The 7,014-nt window shown below is 39.9% G+C and overlaps 1 non-coding gene across 1 annotated transcript; it reads right to left on the reverse strand.

Annotated features, from left to right (window-relative positions):
* Window positions 1–6,351: 6,351 nt before the first annotated feature.
* LOC121978833 lies at window positions 6,352–6,458 on the reverse strand. Its single transcript, XR_006111174.1, has one exon. It is a non-coding gene; the product is annotated as a small nucleolar RNA R71 (small nucleolar RNA).
* Window positions 6,459–7,014: the final 556 nt, after the last annotated feature.

The following is a 7,014-nucleotide window of genomic DNA, read 5'->3' on the forward strand; positions in this document are numbered from 1 at the left end:
TCATCTAATTTAATGGAAGACAAATCTTTAGAAACCTTGTAGGCATCTACCATGGATGCCCACAAGGCATTTCTCGGGAAGACGTTTAAAGCATACCTCAATATATAGCGGTTCTCCACTTTCTGTCCGATCGCGTGAAGCCCGTTGAGTAGATCTTGAATCCGGGCGTGGAGTTGACTAGCCGTCTCATTTTCCTGCATTTTAATGTTATATAATTTATTGAAAAGCAGATCTCGCTTACTTACCTTAGCTTCTAATGTACCCTCATGTAGCTCGATTAGCTTTTCCCATAGCTCCTTTGCACTTGAGGACGGTCCTACTCTGTTAAGTTCCTCCTTTGTCAGACCACACTGGAGTATGCAAGTAGCCTTTACGTTTGCTTCTACTTTCTTTATCAGTGTTGCGTCCCAGTCCTCATATGGTAGTTGTTTGCCGACGCTGTTAGTTGGTAGTTAGAGCCCGGTTTTGACAATCATCCAGACTTCAAAATGAGTCTGGAGATATGCCTCCATCCGACCCTTCCAGTACCCGAAGTCGTCTCCAGTGAAGAGCGGTGGTCGAGCGGTGCTATAACCTTCTTGAAGTGTCATTTTAAAACTGCACACAAAGATAGGGAATCTATTCCAAGACTAGGTCTTAGATTAGTAGTGAAGGATGTATAAAGGAAAAACGAACTCGAGTGGTGTTGCACCAACTTCGAGAAAAATCGATTCAAACAAGAAATAGATCGGAATATAGTAATTATACTAATTCCAGTCGACTCCGAAAAATTGAAAATACCACGAAAAATTGCTTGATTGGTGGTTGCACCAAATCAAAGCTACCCTTCTCTGATACCAATTGTTGGATCGAAAGTGCTAGAGGGGGGGGGGGGGGGGGTGAATAGCGTGGCTATTTCACATGTTTCCGAATCGTAAAAAATGTATCGAGTTAAAGCAGCGGAAAGATAAAAGGAATGAACACAAACACACAAAAGACAGAGGACACCAAGAATTTACTTGGTTTGGAGCCTAGGGTGACTCCTACTCCAAGGCCCGCGATCGTTGATCACTTTCAGTGGGCAACAACTATAATATCAAAAAAGATGATTACAATTTGAATTAAAGTTAAGTGCAATAAAAAAACTATACCAACGAAACGAGAACAAAGAACTTTGGAGCTTTAATTCGTTGGAGTAGCAGAGCGTTGTTGGAGCGTTTGTAGCAACACACGAAAGAGCATAGGTTGTTTTATTCGAGATGTCTTTTCGGCTGCTTCCGAGGCTCCTTTTTATAGCTTATGTGAAGCTGATCCAGATCCCCAAGTTTCGGGATCAGGCTTGACCCGAGGCAGATCGGTCGACCGATCCCTGCGTTCTGTCGACGATCAGACGGTCTTCTCCCATCTGATCCGCTCGCCTCGCTTCGATCTGGTCAAGTCTCATCCTTGGTTCGGTCGACCGATCCCCTCGTTCGGTCGACCGATTAGCTCCTCTGACCCGATCAACCTGGCCTAATCTAGTCGACGCTGATCCTTGGTTCGGTCGACCGATCCTCTGGTCGAGCCTGGTCCAATCTCTGGAAGTTTGATCTGCTGGCTTGGGGGTTCGGTCGACCGATCCCAGTCAGACCTAACCCTGCATAAAAATATTAGTTTCCTATAAAACAAAGTTAGAACACAAACGATAATATATAGAAATAAATTTGACAGTCTCCAGACTGTCCGGGTCTGACTTCGGATTTCCGACCGAAAAACCTTAGGTCGACCCGACGCCTACTGTTCCCTCTGCAGAGAATGCGTCCTCACCTACTCCTCTCAAGAGAGTTACCTAATGCCAGCTCAATCCTCTAGATCGACTGGACTTTTGCTCGGCACTCGATGCTTCCGGACTTTCTGCTGGACTCCCGCTTCCCGGCTCATCCAGTTTTCCACCTGGTTCGCGACACCAGGACTTTCCACCTAGGGTTACCACCCCCTAGGACTTTTTCCTGAAGCCCTCGACCCGCCAAGACTTTCCGCATAGGGTTACTGCCCCCTATGACCTAGGGTTATCACCCCCTAGGGTTTTCCCCTTGCCTAACCGCAGCTAGGAGTTTCCTGAAACACTCAATCATACACATTAGATAACAATTAAACTTAACTTTGAATCCCTTTGCCATTATCAAAACTTGAGTTCGATCGTTGGATGCTTCCCACACCATCAGAAACTTGGTTATGGCATAGATGAATGTCACACACAAATTTCAAAAATATAAGAAAATTAAATGGATTAGTTAGAGCTTACCAAAATTACCTAACTTAGACTCAACCATATGTAATGCTTGTCAACAAGGTAAACAAACAAAATCTACCCACAAACCAATTAATCAATCTCAAACCAATTTAATACTAGAACTCTTGCATCTAGACCTGTTTGACTCCCATGGGATCAAATCAATAAATGGTAGTTTATATTGTCTAGTAATAATAGATGACTACTCTAGGTTCACTTGGGTAAAAATTTTAAAAAATAAGGATGGAACCTTTGATTTTTACAAACTTTTGTAAACAAGTTGAAAATGAAAAAGATCTTAAAATTAAGAGAATTAGAAGTGATAATGGAGGAGAATTTAAAAATCATAACTTTAATAAATTTTGTCTTGAAAATGACTATCATCACGAGTTTTCATGCCCTAAAACTCCTCAATAAAATGGGATTGTAGAAAGAAAAAATAGAACTTTACTTGAAGCCTCTAGAATTATGTTAAATGAATATAATCTTCCCTAATATTTTTGGGCAGAAGTTGTTAGTACAGCTTGCTACGTGAAAAATAGAACAATCCTAAATAAAGTACATAATAAAACCTTTTTCAAAGTTTATTATAATAAATAACCCAATATAAAATATTTTAAAGTATTTGGGTGCCCAGCCTTCATCTTAAACACAAGGGAACATTTAGGAAAATTTACTTCTAAAGTAGAAAATGGAGTTTTTGTGGGATATTCACTCAACAGTAGGGGATACAGAATATATAATAAGGTTATATTAAGAATTAAAGAAATCACCAATGTAAATTTGAGGAATCCAAACCAAACTTAGATCAAACCCAACTTCAGCCAATTAAGTTCATTCAAAGCAGTAGTAATCAAGAAGGAACTAAACAAGACTTAAATCATGAAGAGGAAGAAAGAACTCAAGAAAATCAACCTCTTAGAACCATAAGAGTCAACTCAAATCATCCAACTGACCAGATAATAGGTGATCCAGACATAAGGGTTCAAACTAGGTCATCCTTTAGAAACCTAAGTCAAATTTCTTTAATTTCAAAAATCGAACCTAAAATCATAGCTGAATCCTTACTTGACCCAGACTGGGTCATAGCTATGCAGGAGGAACTAGCTCAATTTGAGCGAAATGAAGTTTGGGACTCAGTACCACCACCCAAAAATAAAAAAGGAATAGAAACAAAATGGGTATTTAGAAATAAACTAAGTGAAACTGGGAAAATTACTAGAAATAAGGCTAGGCTAGTCGCTAAGGGATTTAGTCAAGTTGAAAGACTTGACTATGATGAAACTTATGCCCCAGTAGCTAGATTAGAGTCCATTAGAATGTTACCCAGTTATGTAGTTGATGTGCGTAGATCTTATGATCATTTATGCATGTTTGGACGCACATCTACTTGTATTTCATTAGCATATTCTATGTTTATTGCATTCTATTTCATTATAATGTCATACTTCCATTATATTTGTTCGGAGATATGCTCTTTGCTTGTTTTGATTGATAGGACGTGATTTGGAGCAAAAACTAAGCCTACATGAAGTCTAGAGCTTCTAGAGTGTCACGGGCAGGCGAATACTGAGTTTTCTTCATGTTCTGGCCGTGTGGAACCCACACGATCGTGTGGAGGCCGTGTGGGGGGCGTGTTGAGGCCGTGTGAATGCCACACGGATGTGTGAAGGCTATGTGGAATTTCTAACACTGCAGACCAAAAGTAAAATGAGCATAAGCTTCTGGTCAGTTGGAATTATAAGCCGTCCCAAATATCAAAATGTAGATAACTTCAAGATATACAACTCTTATGAAGAATTCAACCAGAGAAAACCAAGTCTTGAAGGTCTAAAGTTCGTTTCTATGAGACACGACCTTGGCACACGGCCGTGTCAAATCCTGCACTGCACACCAAGAGTAAAATAGGCATAAATTTGTGGTCCTTTGGAATTTTGGGCTGTTCTTTATACCAAATTGTAGGTAACTTCAAGATCTACAACTTTCATGAAGACCATATCTCAAGAATACCAATTTAAGAGGCACTAAAATGGCTTACAAGTCAGCATGGCCTTGATGCACGGCCGTGACAAATTCGCATGGCCGTGACAAATTTGCACGGCCGTGCGGTGTATCCAGAGCAGAAGATGTACACGGCCATGTCAACTCACATGGCCATGCCACTCAACCAGTGTAGAAGATGTACATGGCCATGTCAACTCACACTGCTGTGCCACTCGACCAGTGCAGAAGATGTACACGATCGTGTCAACTCACACGGCCGTGGCGTGGCCTGTGCGGCACCCGTACCCTAGCTTATAAAAGGGTTAATAAACCTACTTATGGGGGAATCTTTGGTTTGAGGACTTTGTCCCTCTCTTGGGGAAAGGGTTTTCTCCTTCGGGGGAAATCCTAGAGCTTCATTCACCGTCGTCCCTTGACTTTCCGTCCATCTCCAGAGCAAAGAGGCATCCCCAAGACATCGAAAATCTCGGCAAACATCGTTTCTTCCCTTCCTTCTCATATCAAAGGTTGTACGTATGTTCTTCTTTATGTTTTGGGGTTGTTCTTCCCCCACAATGGAGTAGACATCCTCTTCTAGGATTAGGAAGTATTTGTAATATGATGGAGATGCAGAACTATATAGATTCGCTATATTTCTATTCAATGACTTGTTAATGCCTTGTTCATGCTTGATGAGTTGTGAATGTGACATGTTTATATTTCTATGCTTTGATTGATTGATGTGGAGGTTTGTTGATCCCGCAAGGGGATGCCTTAGAGCGTATTGACTAAGGTACCCTAGTGATAGGGGTAACCCTTTCTGGATGTTTAAGATGTTCCATTAAAAGGAGAAACAATCTCTTAGGAACTGCTGCTCTTGTAGCGAGAGTGCCCTAGATCATATACTCGAGGGGCCCTAGCAAGGGTAACCCGTTCACGAACGTCTAGGAAATTCTCTTGAAAGGAGAGGCAATTCCTCCATAAGGAAGTAGGTAACCGTATTAAACCTCTACCCTTATCCTTATTGTTATTTACTGGATGTGTATCCCAGTGATCTACCGAGGTGCCCTCATGACAGGGGGGTTAACCATTACAGGATTTCACAAGAATCGTCTCTACATGATACTTAGGGATACCGACCAATCTAACTTCCTGCAAGAGCATGGACATAGAGGATAGAGACTAAGCAATCCATGTAGTATCCCCTAGTATTATAATGAAACCGAAATCCTAGAATCCTAGTATCTCCCAGTATTATAATGTAGTATTTCCGGACGTCAATTCTCTCTCTCCTCTTTCTTCTTCTCAACCTTCTCCTTCTCTCTTAAATCACTCTCGTTAGTTTGCAAGCGCCAAAGCCAACTTTTGACCGTCTAGATAACTCACTTTGCGACATCTCTAGTGCTTAATCAACAGTCCCTGTGGATTTGACAAATCTTATATATTACCGATGACGAAACCGTATACTTGTAGTAACGTAACAAGTTTTTGGCCCCATTGCCGAGGACTGTTCGCTTTAACATTAGTATATTAGCAATTTAGTTAACCTAGACTTTTGAATAGTTTGTGTTTTTCCATTTTATATTATAATTTGTTTTCCATATACATAATAAAAAAAACATTACATTTTTTTTCTTGCAATTTAAATTCTACATTGTCTTTCTTGTTTTTCATATAGCATTTTATTTCTTGTCTTTAATTCTTCATTTTAATTTTTTCTCATAATTTTTTTTAGATATCCATGAGCACTAACATGTCAAGCAGGGCCTTAAGAGATTTTTCTGCACCCATTTCTGCAAGATTTTTATCTCCTATTGTGCAGCCTCATATTGAAGCAGAAAGTTTCCAACTATACCCAGAGTTAATTTCCATGATACAAGGTTACAAATTTGGAGGAGAAGCATCAGAAAGTCCTTATCTGCACCTTCTGACATTTATAGAGCTTTGTGATATGGTGAATTGTGAAGGAGTATTAGCAGATGCAGTTCGGTTGATGGCATTTCCTTTCAGTATCAAGGATAAAGCAAGGACTTGGTTATATTCTCTCCGTCCTCAAAGCATGGGAACAATTGGAGCAGCAATTTCTGAATCATTTTTTTCCTCCAAGAAGAACAATTTATATGAGAAATTGCATCATAAATTTTGCTCAGGCGTATGGAGAATCATTATTTGAAGCATGGGACATATTCAAGAGTCTACAAAGACAATGCCCTCATCATGGTTCGGAGAAATGGTTGATTCTACACATATTCTATAGGAGAATTTCTTTTTCAGATAAGTGTTTGTTAGATTCATCAGCTGGAGGTTCTTTTATGGACAAGAGCATAGAAGAAGATTATACATTAATTGATCAAGTGGCATTGAACCTCCATGGATCGTCGAGCAAAAGTTGGATGGAATCTCCCTCAGAAATTCAAGAAATACAAGCCATATATACAAGAGAACCTGTCAAACAAAATACAGTTCAACCACCCAAGAATGTCGAAATTCAGAAGTCACAGAATGAGGAGTTCAAACATTTGGAGGAAAAGATTAATAGCATAGTTTCAAAATGGTTCAAGGAAGACCTTCCTCCTACACAGATAAGATTTAGAGTAACTGATAATGATATTAAGTTGAGAAGTGGTAAGAATCATGAAGAACTTCTGAAGAAAGATTTGTTTAGGATTGAGGAGAAGAACAATAGAAGACCTTAAGAACTCAGTTCATTACTCCAAGAAGTTCCCAAAGGCCACAAGTACCTTTTCTTCAACGGTTGATGACACCAACACAAGATAAGC

This window comes from Zingiber officinale, chromosome 4B (assembly GCF_018446385.1).
Source record: "Zingiber officinale cultivar Zhangliang chromosome 4B, Zo_v1.1, whole genome shotgun sequence".
NCBI lineage: Eukaryota > Viridiplantae > Streptophyta > Magnoliopsida > Zingiberales > Zingiberaceae > Zingiber > Zingiber officinale.